We start from the raw sequence: 16,642 nt of genomic DNA on the forward strand, positions 1-16,642 counted from the left end.
ACACCACACCAGGGCCTGTGGCTCTGGCTGAGGCCACTTACACCACACCAGGGCCTGTGGCTCTGGCTGAGGCCACTTACACCACACCAGAGCCTGTGGCTGCTGGATGAGGCGACTTACACCACACCAGGGCCTTAGTTGCTATTGAGGCCACTTACACCACACCAGGGCCTGTGGCTCTGGCTGAGGCCACTTACACCACACCAGGGCCTTATTTGCTATTGAGGCCACTTACACCACACAAGGGCCTGTGGCTCTTGCTCAGGCCACTTACACCACACCAGGGCCTGTGGCTCTTGCTCAGGCCACTCATATCACACCAGGCCCTGTGCTTCTGGCCGAGGCCATCTTCACCAAACCAGGCCCTGTGCTGCTTGCTGTGGCCATGTAAAACACACCAGGCCCTGTGCTGGTTCCTGAGGCCATCTTCAACAATCCAGGGCCTCTGCTGTTGGATAAATGCCAAACTGAGCCTTTGGGTTAGGGTATTATGCAAACATGCAGGTATGGTTATAGGATTGTCTTCGTCACTTCAGGTACTTGCCACCTAATCACTTGAATCCATAAATTGAGACATTGTGCTGGGGCCAGCAGCTTACGGCCATACCACCCTGAGCACGCCCGACCTCGTCTGATCTCGGAAGCTAAGCAGGGCTGGGCTTGGTTAGTACTTGGATGGGAGACTGCCTGGGAATACCTGGTGCTGTAAGCCTTTCTTTTTCATGTCATTGAACCGCTTTTGATCCAGAGAAGGGGTGTATTAAAAGACCAAAAGCAGCTGCCCATTAATGAGGGCACATTAACGACATTGCTTTTGGCTCTTTTCCAATATCTTGTGCTGCTAGCTGATGCCACCTACACCACACCAGGGCCTGAGTGACCGGCTGGGGCCACTTACACCACATCAGGGCCTGTGGCTGCTGGCTGAGGCCACTTACACCACACCAGGGCCTGTGGCTGCTGGCTGAGGCCACCTACACCACACCAGGGCCTGTGGCTGCTGGCTGAGGCCAATTACACCACATCAGGGCCTGTGCTCTGGCTGAGGCCAATTACACCACATCAGGGCCTGTGGCTGCTGGCTGAGGCCACTTACACCACAACAGGGCCTGTGGCTGATGCCTGAGGCCACATACACCACACCAGGGCCTTAGTTGCTATTGAGGCCAATTACACCACACCAGGGTCTGTGGCTCTTGCTCAGGCCACTTACACCACACCAGGGCCTGTGGCACTGGCTGAGGCCACTTACACCACACCAGGGCCTGTGGCTGCTGGCTGAGGCCACTTACACCACACCAGGGCCTGTGGCTGCTGGCTGAGGCCACTTACACCACACCAGGGCCTGTGGCTGCTGGCTGAGGCCACCTACACCACACCAGGGCCTGTGGCTGCTGGCTGAGGCGACTTACACCACACCAGGGCCCTTTTGCTGCTGGCTGAGGCCACTTACACCACACCAGTGCCTGTGGCTTCTGGCTGAGGCGACTTACACCACACCAGGGCCTTACTTGCTATTGAGGCCACTTACACCACACCAGGGCCTGTGGCTCTTGGCTGAGGCCACTTACACCACACCAGTGCCTGTAGCTCTTGCTCAGGCCACTTACACCACACCAGGGCCTGTGGCTCTTGCTCAGGCCACTTACACCACACCAGGGCCTGTGGCTTTTGCTCAGGCCACTCACATCACACCAGGCCCTGCGCTTCTGGCCGAGGCCATCTTCACCAAACCAGGCCCTGTGCTGCTAGCTGTGGCCATGTACAACACACCAGGCCCTGTGCTGGTTCCTGAGGCCATCTTCAACAATCCAGGGCCTGTGCTGTTAGATAAATGCTAAACTGAGCCTTTGGGTTAGGGTATTATGCAAACATGCAGGTAGGGTTATAAGATTGTCTTTGTAACTTCAGGTACTTGCCACCTAATCACTTGAATCCATAAATTGAGACATTGTGCTGGGGCCAGCAGCTTACGGCCATACCACCCTGAGCACGCCTGACCTCGTCTGATCTCCGAAGCTAAGCAGGGCTGGGCTTGGTTAGTACTTGGATGGGAGACTGCCTGGGAATACCTGGTGCTGTAAGCCTTTCATATCATTGAACAGCTTTTGATCCAGAGAAGGGGTGTATTAAAAGACCAAAAGCAGCTGCCCATTAATGAGGGCACATTAACGACACTGCTTTTGGCTCTTTTCCAATGTCTTCTGCTGCTAGCTGATACCACCTACACCACACCAGGGCCTGAGTGACCGGCTGGGGCCACTTACACCACATCAGGGCCTGTGGCTCTTGCTCAGGCCACTTACACCACACCAGGGCCTGTGGCTGCTGGCTGAGGCCACTTACACCACACCAGGGCCTGTGGCTGCTGGCTGAGGCCACTTACACCACACCAGGGCCTGTGGCTGCTGGCTGAGGCCACATACACCACACCAGGGCCTTAGTTGCTATTGAGGCCAATTACACCACACCAGGGTCTGTGGCTCTTGCTCAGGCCACTTACACCACACCAGGGCCTGTGGCTGCTGGCTGAGGCGACTTACACCACACCAGAGCCTGTGGCTGCTGGCTGAGGCCACCTACACCACACCAGGGCCTGTGGCTGCTGGATGAGGCCACTTACACCACACCAGTGCCTGTGGCTCTGGCTGAGGCCACTTACACCACACCAGGGCCTTATTTGCTATTGAGGCCACTTAAACCACACCAGGGCCTGTGGCTCTGGCTGAGGCCACTTACACCACACCAGGGCCTTATTTGCTATTGAGGCCACTTACACCACACCAGGGCCTGTGGCTCTGGCTTAGGCCACTTACACCACACCAGGGCCTGTGGCTCTTGCTCAGGCCACTTACACCAAACCAGGGCCTGTGGCTGCTGGCTGAGGCCACTTACACCACACCAGGGCCTGTGGCTGCTGGCTGAGGCCACCTACACCACACCAGGGCCTGTGGCTGCTGGCTGAGGCCACCTACACCACACCAGGGCCTTAGTTGCTATTGAGGCCAATTACACCACACCAGGGTCTGTGGCTCTTGCTCAGGCCACTTACACCACACCAGGGCCTGTGGCTGCTGGCTGAGGCGACTTACACCACACCAGGGCCTGTTGCTGCTGCCTGAGGCCACATACACCACACCAGGGCCTTAGTTGCTATTGAGGCCAATTACAAAACACCAGGGTCTGTGGCTCTTGCTCAGGCCACTTACACCACACCAGGGCCTGTGGCACTGGCTGAGGCCACTTAGACCACACCAGGGCCTGTGGCTGCTGGCTGAGGCCACTTACACCACACCAGGGCCTGTGGCTGCTGGCTGAGGCCACTTACACCACACCAGGGCCTGTGGCTGCTGGCTGAGGCGACTTACACCACACCAGGGCCTGTTGCTGCTGGCTGATGCCACCTACACCACACCAGGGCCTGTGGCTCTGGCTGAGGCCACTTACACCACACCAGGGCCTGTGGCTGCTGGCTGAGGCCACCTACACCACACCAGGGCCTGTGGCTGCTGGCTGAGGCCACTTACACCACACCAGGGCCTGTGGCTCTTGCTCAGGCCACTTACACCACACCAGGGCCTGTGGCTGCTGGATGAGGCCAGTTACACCACAACAGGGCCTGTGGCTGCTGGCTGAGGCCACATACACCACACCAGGGCCTTAGTTGCTATTGAGGCCAATTACACCACACCAGGGTCTGTGGCTCTTGCTCAGGCCAGTTACACCACTCCAGGGTCTGTGGCTGCTGGCTGAAGCCACTTACACCACACCAGGGCCTTAGTTGCTATTGAGGCCACTTACACCACACCAGGGCCTGTGGCTGCTGGCTGAGGCCACTTACACCACACCAGGGCCTGTGGCTCTTGCTCAGGCCACTTACACCACACCAGGGCCTGTGGCTCTTGCTCAGGCCACTCATATCACACCAGGCCCTGTGCTTCTGGTTGAGGCCATCTTCACCAAACCAGGCCCTGTGCTGCTTGCTGTGGCCATGTACAACACACCAGGCCCTGTGCTGGTTCCTGAGGCCATCTTCAACAACCCAGGGCCTGTGCTGTTGGATAAATGCTAAACTGAGCCTTTGGGTTAGGGTATTATGCAAACATGCAGGTATGGTTATAGGATTGTCTTCGTAATTTCAGGTACTTGCCACCTAATCACTTGAATCCATAAATTGAGACATTGTGCTGGGGCTAGCAGCTTACGGCCATACCACCCTGAGCACGCCCGACCTAGTCTGATCTCGGAAGCTAAGCAGGGCTGGGCTTGGTTAGTACTTGGATGGGAGACTGCCTGGGAATACCTGATGCTGTAATTTTTTCATGTCATTGAACCGCTTTTGATCCAGAGAAGGGGTGTATTAAAAGACCAAAAGCAGCTGCCCATTAATGACGGCACATTAACGACATTGCTTTTGGATGTTTTCCAATGTCTTGTGCTGCTAGCTGATGCCACCTACACCACACCAGGGCCTTAGTTGCTATTGAGGCCAATTACACCACACCAGGGTCTGTGGCTCTTGCTCAGGCCACTTAGACCACAACAGGGCCTGTGGCTGCTGGCTGAGGCCACTTACACCACACCAGGGCCTGTGGCTGCTGGCTGAGGCGACTTACACCACACCAGAGCCTGTGGCTGCTGGCTGAGGCCACCTACACCACACCAGGGCCTGTGGCTGCTGGCTGAGGCCACTTACACCACACCACGGCCTTAGTTGATATTGAGGCCACTTACACCACACCAGGGCCTGTGGCTCTGGCTGAGGCCACTTACACCACACCAGGGCCTCATTTGCTATTGAGGCCACTTACCCAACACCAGGGCCTGTGGCTCTGGCTGAGGCCACTTACACCACACCAGGGCCTTAGTTGATATTGAGGCCACTTACACCACACCAGGGCCTGTGGCTCTGGCTGAGGCCACTTACACCACACCAGGGCCTCATTTGCTATTGAGGCCACTTACCCAACACCAGGGCCTGTGGCTCTGGCTGAGGCCACTTACACCACACCAGGGCCTGTGGCTCTTGCTCAGGCCACTTACACCACACCATGGCCTGTGGCTCTTGCTCAGGCCACTTACACCACACCAGGGCCTGTGGCTCTTGCTCAGGCCACTCATATCACACCAGGCCCTGTGCTTGTGGCCGAGGCCATCTTCACCACACCAGGGCCTGTGGCTCTGGCTGAGGCCATTTACACCACACAAGGGCCTGTGGCTGTTGGCTGAGGCCACCTACACCACACCAGGGCCTGTGGCTGCTGGCTAAGGCCAGTTACACCACACCAGGGCCTGTGGCTACTGGCTGAGGCCACATACACCACACCAGGGCCTTAGTTGCTATTGAGGCCAATTACACCACACCAGAGCCTGTGGCTGCTGGTTGAGGCCACTTACACCACACCAGGGCCTGTGGCTGCTGGCTGAGGCCACTTACACCACACCAGGGCCTGTGGCTGCTGGCTGAGGCCACTTACACCACACCAGGGCATTAGTTGCTATTGAGGCCACTTACACCACACCAGGGCCTGTGGCTCTGGCTAAGGCAATCTACACCACACCCGGAACTGAGTTGCCGGATGGGGCCACTTACACCACACCAGGGCCTTTGACTCTGGCTAAGGCAATCTACACCACACCAGGGAACTGAGTTGCCGGATGGGGCCACTTACACCACAACAGGGCCTGAGTGACCGGCTGAGGCCACTTACACCACACCAGGGCCTGTGGCTCTGGCTGAGGCCACTTACACCACACCAGGGCCTGTGGCTCTTGCTCAGGCCACTTACACCACACCAGGGCCTGTGGCTCTTGCTCAGGCCACTTACACCACACCAGGGCCTGTGGCTCCTGCTCAGGCCACTCACATCAGGGCCTGTGGCTCTTGCTCAGGCCACTCACATAACACCAGGCCCTGCGCTTCTGGCCGAGGCCATCTTCACCAAACCAGGCCCTGTGCTGCTAGCTGTGGCCATGTACAACACACCAGGCCCTGTGCTGGTTCCTGAGGCCATCTTCAACAATCCAGGGCCTGTGCTGCTGGATAAATGCTAAACTGAGCCTTTGGGTTAGGGTATTATGCAAACATGCAGTTAGGGTTATAGGATTGTCTTTGTAACTTCAGGTACTTGCCAATTATCACTTGAATCCATAAATTGAGACATTGTGCTGGGGTCAGCAGCTTACGGCCATACTACCCTGAGCATGCCCGACCTCGTCTGATCACAGAAGCTAAGCAGGGCTGGGCTTGGTTAGTATTTGGATCGGAGACTGCCTGGGAATACCTGGTGCTGTAAGCCTTTCTTTTTCATGTCATTGAATCGCTTTTGATCCAGAGAAGGGGTGTATTAAAAGACCAAAAGCAGCTGCCCATTAATGAGAGCACATTAACGACATTGCTTTTGGCTCTTTACCAATGTATTGTGGTGCTAGCTGAGGCCACCTACACCACACCAGGGCCTGTGGCACTGGCTAAGGCAATCTACACCACACCCGGAACTGAGTTGCCGGATGGGGCCACTTACACCACAACAGGGCCTGGGACGTTTTGTCAGAGCACTGGGCAACAGTCATAGCAAAGAGATGATTCCGTACCATTGATTCATTAATGTTGAATTCTCTCGCAGCTGCTCTATTCCCATGTTGTTGCAGTATATTAATAACTAACCTGGTATTGTCGATGTATGATCTCAGTTGTTCTCCTGTCTGAAGTTTGGCCTGTGTATAGCAACCTGCTATGTGATTGCATTTGTCCCTGACCACCAGAATCCGTCACGTTAACTTTTATCGAGTGGAAAAAAAGTTGGCGTTCATCCTCCAGCTTCACTGTGCTAATGTTGTGCTAACATAGCTGTGTTGCTAGCAATCACATAGCACAACATTATATACTAGGTAGTCCAACTTTTTTTCTCACGTGGTGAGTGATATTCTGTCTATAGTTCATGTTGAATGTTAACATTTGTTTTGGTTCTTTAAATGTTAGGGGTTTAAGAGAATCTTTTCAAAGAAAAGCCTTATTTTTGTACTGCAAAGGTAAAAAATCAAACTGTATTTTTCTACAAGAGACTCATTCATCTGATAGTGATGTATCTTTTTGGTCAAACCAATGGGGTAGCAAAATCCTGTTTAGCCATGGCTCAACTAGGTCGGGGGGTGTAGCAATTTTATTCAATAACTTTCCTGGGGATCTTGTACTACAACGGACTGATTTGAATGGTCATTGGTTGATTGCTGTAATGAGAGTTGAAAGTTTGTTTTTCATTTTAGTCAACATTTATGGATATAACAATGAAAGTCAGAATAAAATTATGTTAGAAGATATAACTTCAAATATTTTTGAACTTAAAGATCAATACCCTACAGAATACTATTAGATTATTCTGTTATTATAGGTTACCTTATATATGTAATCAAAGTAGTTGAATTAGAATACTGCTGTAGATCATATTATACCCTTTAATATAGTGTGTGATCTGTATGTAGTTTAGTTCTCATTATACTTTTGAGTTTAAAGAACATATTCACTTATTAGTTTATTAGATAAGTGTGCATCACTCTGTATCCTTGATCTGCTATGAATGTATTACACTGTTTTCTTGACATGCTTTATTGTTGAATCATAAAAAGAAGGTTGTAAGCAGGAGACTCTGTGTCTAAGACAGGGGAGATAGACCACATTTCATACCCCCACCTTTACAGAGAGCAGAGAAAGACAGGGAGCCGAGGTCGTAACTTGGACGCCGTAACAGAGAAAGAATGTGAATGTTTGGGCTTTTACAGCTAGGTGGGGGCCACTAGCGGCTATAAGAAGCTGAGTAACACGTCACCATTTCGAGACTGCTGTGACCCTCTTCAGGCATGTCTCCCCATCATGATGGTCCTTATGCTCTTAAGTGTTGAATTGTATGGAAATAAATGATTGTTGATTGAGCATAAATACACCGAGTATTGTCCTTCCTTCAGCCCAAAGATTCAAAGAATTGGGAGATTTCAACAATACATTTTAATGGGTGGTGATTGGAATATGACTCCTGATGAATGGACTGATAGATGGCCCTCAAGGACAGGTAGACCACAAAAAAATAACCTAGTTATAGATTTTTTGATAAGTAACAACTTGACAGATATTTGGAGAGTAAGAAATCCAGGAATTAAGAGCTTTTCCTGGTTTAAACCAAATGGAGCTTGTAAATCTAGAATAGACTATTGGCTAGGAAGTGACATCATTATTAGCCACACTGTAAAAGTTGTAATGTCAAATGCACCTCTATCTGATCATTGCTTTATTGAACTGTGCTTAGAATCGGAAATTAGACAATCAAATAAAAGAACTTATTGGAAGTTCAATGCCAAACTTTTACAAAATGAAGACTACTGCAACATAGTCAAAAAAATTATAAAAGATATTATGGCTGATCATCTAATTGTAGGATATATCAGTAAATGGGAATTCATTAAATTCAAAATTAGAGAATTTAGTATTCAATTCAGTAAAAACATAAGTCAAAAGCAAAGAGAATATGAATGTAAATTATTCCAAGAAATTACTTATTGCTGTAGTAAAGATGATCTAAATACCCAAGAAAGGAGTAAACTTATGGAGTTGCAAACTAAATTAGATCAGCTCTACCTAAATAAAGCAGAAGGAGCTTTTGTGCGTTCACGGGCCAAGTGGATTGAGGAGGGGGAAAGAAATTCTTCATATTTTTTTAATTTAGAAAAGAGCAGACAGAAAAGAAATTTTATATCTTCTCTGTTAATTGATGGCATTGAATGTGACGACCCTAAAATTTTGGAGAATGAAACTTATACATTCTATTCCAATTTATACTCCTCACAGTTCTCCCAAGCAGATTGTGATGTCTTTTTTGATCAAATAGATAATCTGATCCCTAAAATTGATGAATCATTTAAGGAATTATGTGAATCTGACTTCAGAATTGAAGAGTTAGATGCATCTGTTAAGAAAATGGCACTTAATAAATCCCCTGGTCCAGATGGGCTTACAGTTAATTTCTTCCAATTTTTTTGGGAAGACTTACGGGAAATTTTATTCAAAGCTATACTGGCCAGTATTGAAAAGGGAGAATTGATATCTAGCATGAAACAAGGATTAATTACATTGATTCCTAAACCAAACAAAGATAAACGACAATTGGATAACTTAAGGCCCATAACTTTATTAAATACAGATTATAAAATTTTCTCTAGCTCAGTTGCAACAAGGCTCAAACAAGGGGTTTCAAGTATAATTAGTGATGTAAATGCTGTTAAAATGTTCTGTGTGGATTTCATGATGTAGATGACTGATTTATAATAAGTTACATAATTTCATGAATGTATATAGTTTGTGTTGAAATGTCTTTATTTGAAATGTACATGTGTAAGGTGTAAGAGCTAGTGTCTCGTGAGAATACCCTTAACGAGAGTACACGAGACTTTTCATGGACTGTGAGGGAGCAGATGTCTCTCATGAAGCGATTTTAAGCTAAAAGTTTACTAAAAGAAAGGGCAATACAAGGACTTAAGGACCTCTTTTCAGGACAAGCAGCCAACGAGGTATTTGTCATTTGAGAAATGTTTTTTATTTGTGTTTGGACTTAATATGTGTACTGTAAAGTTGCTAATTGGTTTGTACTATTCGCTCGTGACCAGTTCTCACGGCGTATTGGCGTAATGGCGTATCGGCATACTGGTGATGGTGAAGCTGAGGAGAGAAGGCCCAAGTAATAAACGCCCATTTCAAAGAAACGACCTGTGTCTGTGTTGTCGTGAAGAGAGCTACAAGTGAGACACAATCAGGGTTTTTGAAAGACAGGAACATTCATAATAATATCAGATTGGTTTTAGACTTACTGGACTACAATGATCTAATTAGTGATGACAGTTTTATTCTTTTCTTGGACTTTTATAAAGCTTTCGATTCAGTAGAACATCCTTTTATTTTAGAAACACTAACTCGATTTGGATTTGGGGATAAATTTAAGAAGATAATAGATATACTGTATAATGATATAAATAGCTCTGTGTCATTAGGCTATGGCACTGGTAAAAGATTTAGCGTCAAATAAGGAATTAGGCAAGGGTGTGGAAGCTCTCCGTTGTTGTTCATAATGGTTGTGGAGATGCTCGCAATTCTAATTAAAAACAGCAGCGTTGCCAGAATTGAGATTATGGATAATTTTTTAATAATTAGTCAACTTGCGGATGACACTACTCTTTTCTTAAAAAATGAACATCAGATTCCCCTGGTAAAACAAATAATCACTACATTCTCAAAAGCTTCAGGCTTAAAGTTAAATTTAAATAAATGTGAATTATTGGCATTAAAGGAGTGTAATTAATTTTAAGACTAAACCAACACTAGCTTACTGGAAAAACGACTTCTACCTGTTGGTTAAATCTTTGACTTTAGTTAAAAAGAAAAAGGCTGCTTTTTTTGTTTCCTTTATGGAAGATTTTGATTTAGTGAGTTAATAATTTGTTAAATTATGTGACCCCATCTTTATATTTTATTTTCACTATGTATGAAAGTTGCTAATATGTAAGAAATGTCTATTCTCTGAATCTGTAATATATGGTGCATTTTGTTTGTATGTTTATATTACTAATAAAAAATAAAAAAATTTTTTAAAAAAGGTAGTCCAACTTCAGTAACCCTGCAAACGCTACTGCTGTTTAGTTTTCTGTCTTCATTTATGTTGGAAGTGGTAGCAGAGCTGTACGTTTTAATTAGTTTCAAAAATCTCTCAATCAGAACATGGTATGTCATGTTTAGGTGGAAACTAGTGAGCTAACTTCCTGTTAACTTTAACTCCATTAATTTTAATAAATTCTGTTTTCATGGATGCCTGGATGCTAAACTTAATTGTTACACCTGGTAAAGCAGCAACGCTGATGATTTTATTAAAGATGAAAGAATTAGACCGTTTTTAACTCTGTGTTCGTTTGACTTTGGGACCTGAAGCTGTCATGGTCCTGCGACCATGACTCAGTGACTTTATGTTTATGTTTATCTCCACTTTATGTTCAGTATTGTCAATAAATCACCTTCACATCTAAGGAAGCGCTGCGTTTGAGTCCTCCTTCCACTCTTCACACGGCCGCTGCCCCGGACCGTGACAGTACGACGCGAACACAAGATGGACCCAGCAGCGCTTAATCCGTCCAGGGAGCTACGGGAGACGCTCATCGATGCCACACAGGAGCTGATCGACCTGTGGCTGGAAAGCCCGGGTGGCACGTCCCAGCGCGCTATAGAGAGGCGGCTACAGCGTCTGGTGACCGGTCTCCCATGGCTTCTGGACTCGCTCTGTTCGTGGGAGCGGGAGTTTCTCCTTTTGGACCTTGGACTACACCCCCCGTCTGCATTCACTTTCGAGCAGCCCGATGCGGTGAGTAATAATAATAATAATAATAATGGATTGGATTTATATAGTGCTTTTCAAGGCACCCAAAGCGCTTTACAATGCCACTATTCATTCACTCTCACATTCATACACTGGTGAGCGGGATGCATTGCTTTCCCCAGTTTCCGGGACTTTGTTTTCTGGGGCTATTCAGAGCGGGATGGGAGACTGTACGGGTCGCTTGCCTACCTTCGTGGTAACGGATCCTTCCCAAGTGGGCGTGTACAAACCCTCTGTAAAACCGAGAGACTGTTTCTCTGCCGCCCCTTCTGAGCCAGGACTTTATCACCATTCTCCGGCTCAGTTCTGTGTCCAGCCACAAGCTTCCCAGTCTGTAGCTCAACCGTTAGCCTCCCTTAAGCCACAATTTTCACACTGTTTTTCCACCGCTGTTTCTGAGCAGGGAGACAAACTGTTTCACTACGGACCTGTTCCTCAAAAGCTGGCTACATTAGAGACTATTGCTCACTCCGGGGCTTCCCCAGAGGCTGGGTTACTGCCCTCAGCTTACTCTGGACCCCTTGGAGGCCAAGATGCCAGCTGTGAACTGCACCAGGCTGTCACTGCCTGAGCAGGGTCAGTGCTCTGCGCAGCTGCAGCCCTCCTTATGTGTGCCGGAGGCCCACGTGCCTACTGGTTTTGTTTCATGTGTGCCAGAGGCCCACGTGCCTACTGGTTTTGTTTCATGTGTGCCAGAGGCCCACGTGCCTACTGGTTTTGTTTCATGTGTGCCAGAGGCCCACGTGCCTACTGGTTTTGTTTCATGTGTGCCGGGGGCCCCGGTGCCCACTGGTTCTGCGGCTGTTTTCGCTGGGGGGCCCGAGGAGCCCGTCCAGCCTCCTGTTTCGCCTGCTGGGGGGCCCGAGGAGCCCGTCCAGCCTCCTGTTTCGCCTGCTGGGGGGCCCGAGGAGCCCGTCCAGCCTCATGCTTCTTCGGCTGGGGGGCCCGAGGAGCCCGTCCAGCCTCATGCCACACCGGCTGCCACGTCAGCTGGGGGGCCCGAGGATCCCGTCCAGCCACCTGTGGCTGCTTCTCCACCTGTGGCTGCTTCTCCACTTGTGGCTGCAGCGCCGCCTCCTGCAGTACCATCACCAGCAGCGCTACCACCTGCTACTGCCACGCCTCAGCCTGACGCTTCATCCTCGCCTGGCCCGGCTTCATCCTCGCCCTGCCCGGCTTCAGCCTCGCCTGGTTCTGGTCCAGCTTCATCCTCACCTGGCCCAGCTTCAGCTTCAGCTTCAGCGTCAGCTTCGCCCGGCCCAGCTGCAGCTACAGCTTCGTCCTCGCCCAGCCCGGCTGCAGCTACAGCTTCATCCTCGCCCTGCCCGGCTTCAGCTACAGCTTCGTCATCGCCTGGCCCGGCTTCAGCCTCGCTTGATTCTGGTCCAGCTTCATCCTCACCTGGCCCAGCTTCAGCTTCAGCGTCAGCTTCGCCCGGCCCAGCTGCAGCTACAGCTTCGTCCTCGCCCGGCCCAGCTGCAGCTACAGCTTCGTCCTCGCCCGGCCCGGCTTCAGCTACAGCTTCGTCCTCGCCTGGCCCGGCTTCAGCCTCGCCTGATTCTGGTCCAGCTTCAGACTCGCCTGATTCTGGTCCAGCTTCATCCTCACCTGGCCCAGCTTCAGCTTCATCCTCGCCTGGCCTGGCTTCATCCTCGTCTGGTCCAGCTTCAGCCTCGCCTGGTCCTGGCCCAGCTTCAGCCTCGCCTGGCCCGGCTTCAGCCTCGCCTGGCCCGGCTTCATCTTCGCCTGGCCCGGCTTCATCCTCGCCTGGTCCGGCTTCATCCTCGCCTGGTCCGGCTTCATCCTCGTCTGGTCCAGCCTTCGTGTCTGCACCCTCGTCTGGTCCAGCTTCAGCCTCGCCCGGTCCTGGTCCGGCTTCGTCCCTGCCTCGTCCGGCTTCATCCTCGTCTGGTCCAGCCTTCGTGCCCGCATCCTCGGCCACAGCATCCTCATCTTCACCCACTGCGCCTGGTCCAGCCTCCGCTTCAGCGTCTTCATCAGCATGTCCAGAATGTCCAGTGTGTGTGTAAGAACTATATGTGTGGGTCAGTACTGTGTGGTGGTGTGATTGAGAGACCGTATCGCCTGCGGGAAGAAGCTCCTCCTCAGTCTCTCTGTGTTGGTCTTCAGGGAGCGGAATCGCTTTCCTGACCTCAACAGAGAGAACAGTCTGTTGTTGGGATGGCTGAGGTCCTTCACAATCTTCCTGGCCTTGGTCCAGCACCGCCTGCTGTAGATTGAGTGCAGGTCAGGGAGCTCGGAGCAGATGGTGCACTCAGCTGACCGCACAACCCTCTGTAGAGCTCGTCTGTCCTGCATGGTGCTGTTCCCGAACCAGGTTAAGATGTTTGCCGTCAGGATGCTCTCTATGGTGCACGAGTAAAAGTTCCTGAGCACCTTGGAGGGCAGTTGGAAGTCTCTCAAGCGTCTGAGGTGGTAGAGACGCTGACGGGCCTTTTTCACCACGGTGTTGATGTGACAGGACCATGACAGGTCCTGCGTGATGTGAACTCCGAGGTATTTGAAGCTGTCCACTCTCTCCACTGGGCACTCGTTGATGACAGGGGTCTGGTAGTTCCTCTCCTGCTTAGTGCTGAAGTCCACTATCAGCTCCTTTGTCTTACTGACGTTTAGAAGGAGGTTGTTCCTGTGGCACCAGTTCTCCAGATTCCTAATCTCCTTCAGGTAGGCCGTCTTGTTGTTATCAGAGATCAGGCCCACCACGACGGTGTCGTCAGCAAACTTGATGATGGTGGTGGAGCTGGTAGTGGCCACGCAGTCATATGTGTACAGAGAGTACAGCAGGGGGCTCAGAACACACCCCTGGGGGGCTCCAGTGCTAAGAGTGGTGGAGGCTGAGACATGTCCGCCCATCCTTACTGCCTGTGGTCTGCCAGTTAGGAAGTTGGAGATCCACTGACACATAGATGAGCTGAGTCCCAGATGCTCCAGCTTGGTGGTGAGTGTGGAGGGAATTATGGTATTAAATGCAGAGCTGTAGTCTATGAAGAGCATTTTAACATAATTCCCCCTTCTGAAGAATAGCCTTTATTGTCATTGTACAGAGTACAACGAAATTGGAGTGCCACTCCCTTGGTGCAAGTTTCAATAATAAATATAAATGTAAAATATAAAAAGTACAAAAAAACAATCGTAAGTACTCAAACAATAGTATGTACAATATATACAGGATAGCAGCATTAATATAATCACAGTATGAATAGCAGCATAATATAGTGACAGTGACGGTATGGAATAGGTTCAATTATTTTTGTGCTTATTTACTACGGTGATAGCTCTGGGAAAGAAGCTATCCCTGAATCTGTTTGTCCTGGTTTTATGTGACCTGTACCGTCGGCCTGACGGTAATAGTTCAAACAGTTGATTGCTGGGGTGAGAGTTGTCCTTGATGATTGTTGGAGCCAAGTCCAGGCCAATATTTTACTCAGTTACATCATGCCATATTTAAGTATTTGTCATGATCTTTAAGTTTTTATTATAATTGAAGGAAAAAATGTCCATCCCGGTTTTCCCTCCAAGGCACGAGCGATAAGCAGAGTTCTGTCCTTTCCTTCTAAGATTCCTAATTATTTAAAGTAACACTCAGGTATGCCATTCAGCGTGTTAGTACGAGCTCGGGAGCAGCTTGGGAGAACAAGAAAACAGAGACTGCTTTAGGTTGCCTTCCCAATCGACTCAAAGGTTTATTTAGTACATAACAGCTTATATAGAGGAAAAAAAGGTTCGTGTGTCAGCAAGTTCTCAGTTCAAACCGGTACAGACCAAATAAGGAAACGTCTTCCTGCCTTCTGAGCAAAGAAGTATCCTGTGTGTAGTTTATCAGTTCAGCTACAATTTATGATCATCCCAGCAAAATACACTCCTAGACATAGAATACAGAGTTCTTTCATTAGTGAATTCTGAAACAAACCACCTGGCCTTTAACGAGCCTTTTTCTAAGAGATAAAGAAAAAGGGAGGATGGGAGTAAGGAAGTCGTCTCGTCTCTGTGGTATTTTCGACCTTGGGGTACCAGCCTGTGAGTCTTACACATTAATTCTTGGGTCAGAGAGAAAGAGAAAAACAACTAGTAAATGGGCCTTATTGAGTAACAGTTTTCACTACAAAGCAATATCCTGTAAATGCTACCGTGGTATCAAAATATCACAACAATAATCTTGATCATTTTAGGTTATAATGTAATATGCTGTGCTCCATAAATTAATCCTGCTTTGTTAGTCTGTTGTTGTTGTAAAGTGTTGGTAGATGTCGTAAAGGGGGTGTGTATTTGGCCCGCATGCGGAGGGGTAGGGGAAAAAGGTTAGGTAAGCAAGCAGGACGTGGAGCAACAGTTTTCTGACCGTCGCCGTTTTAATGTTATTTTTTGTAGCCACACAAAGGGAATATAAACGGAGCTCCCACCAGAGGCATTTGTTTTGTACCTTTCGATTTGTAAGGAAAATAAATGTTTTGCCCCTTTTTTCCTTCGCCTCGTTTTTTGCTACCGGAAGGCATCCAAGAGACTTAACAAGAGCACGAGTCAGAAACTTTACGTTCTGCAGAAGCGGCAAAGAAGGACCGAAGGTTGCCACTACAATAGTCAGAAAACTGCTCCGAAAGTGAGAGGATTACGCACGCGTCACCGGCGCACAGAGTTAATCGGCCCGCGGCGCGGCAAGGGAAAACGGAAAACGGGACGTGAAAGAGGATGCGCTTAAGCCTTCCCGTGTTTTCCGGATCCTTTCGGCAGTAAGAAAACCCCGCATCTGAAAAGTAAGAGGCTGTGCCTGCTTTACGGTTTGTGAAAATTCCTGTATGGTTAAGTGGTACATGGCCTGTGTAAAGGATTAATTGCATTGAAAGGTTTATGGCAGCGCAATTACTATGGAGCAGCAGGAAAAAAGAGTTTCCAAGCCAACCTTTAAAGCACAAGAGGAAAAGCTTCAGCATTTTAAAGTGACAAGGAAAACCAAGTTGGGTTATCTTACTAGAAAGATAAAAGAGATTGAGGAGCTTATGGAAGATGACGGCAATTTTGAGGAAGTGTCTGTTAAATTAGCCACTGACTTCTCAAAAATATATATTGAGTTTTGTGAAAACAACGATGCAGTCAAAAATCACTTGACTGAGTCGGAACTTCTTCATGATCAGACACAGTGGTATGAGCCAAAGGCTAGCTATTTGAGAAGTTTTGTGGAGAAAGTTGAGAGATGGTTAAAATGCAAGCAGATGAAG

General features: G+C 48.9%; 1 non-coding gene and 3 pseudogenes across 1 annotated transcript; all 4 read left to right on the forward strand.

Annotated features, from left to right (window-relative positions):
* The first annotated feature begins 593 nt into the window (after window positions 1-593).
* On the forward strand, window positions 594-712 carry LOC146637655 (5S ribosomal RNA). Its single transcript, XR_014906000.1, has one exon. It is a non-coding gene; the product is annotated as a 5S ribosomal RNA (ribosomal RNA).
* Window positions 713-1,968: 1,256 nt separating this feature from the next.
* On the forward strand, window positions 1,969-2,087 carry LOC146637656 (5S ribosomal RNA; annotated as a pseudogene).
* A 2,112-nt stretch (window positions 2,088-4,199) lies between these two features.
* Window positions 4,200-4,318, forward strand: LOC146637657 (5S ribosomal RNA; annotated as a pseudogene).
* Window positions 4,319-6,180: 1,862 nt separating this feature from the next.
* LOC146637658 (5S ribosomal RNA) lies at window positions 6,181-6,299 on the forward strand (annotated as a pseudogene).
* The last annotated feature ends 10,343 nt before the right edge of the window (window positions 6,300-16,642 follow it).

The sequence above is a fragment of the Diplotaxodon limnothrissa genome, linkage group LG3 (genome assembly GCF_057381915.1).
Source record: "Diplotaxodon limnothrissa isolate DT_005_m linkage group LG3, D_limnothrissa_male_GT1.1, whole genome shotgun sequence".
Classification (NCBI taxonomy): Eukaryota; Metazoa; Chordata; class Actinopteri; order Cichliformes; family Cichlidae; genus Diplotaxodon; species Diplotaxodon limnothrissa.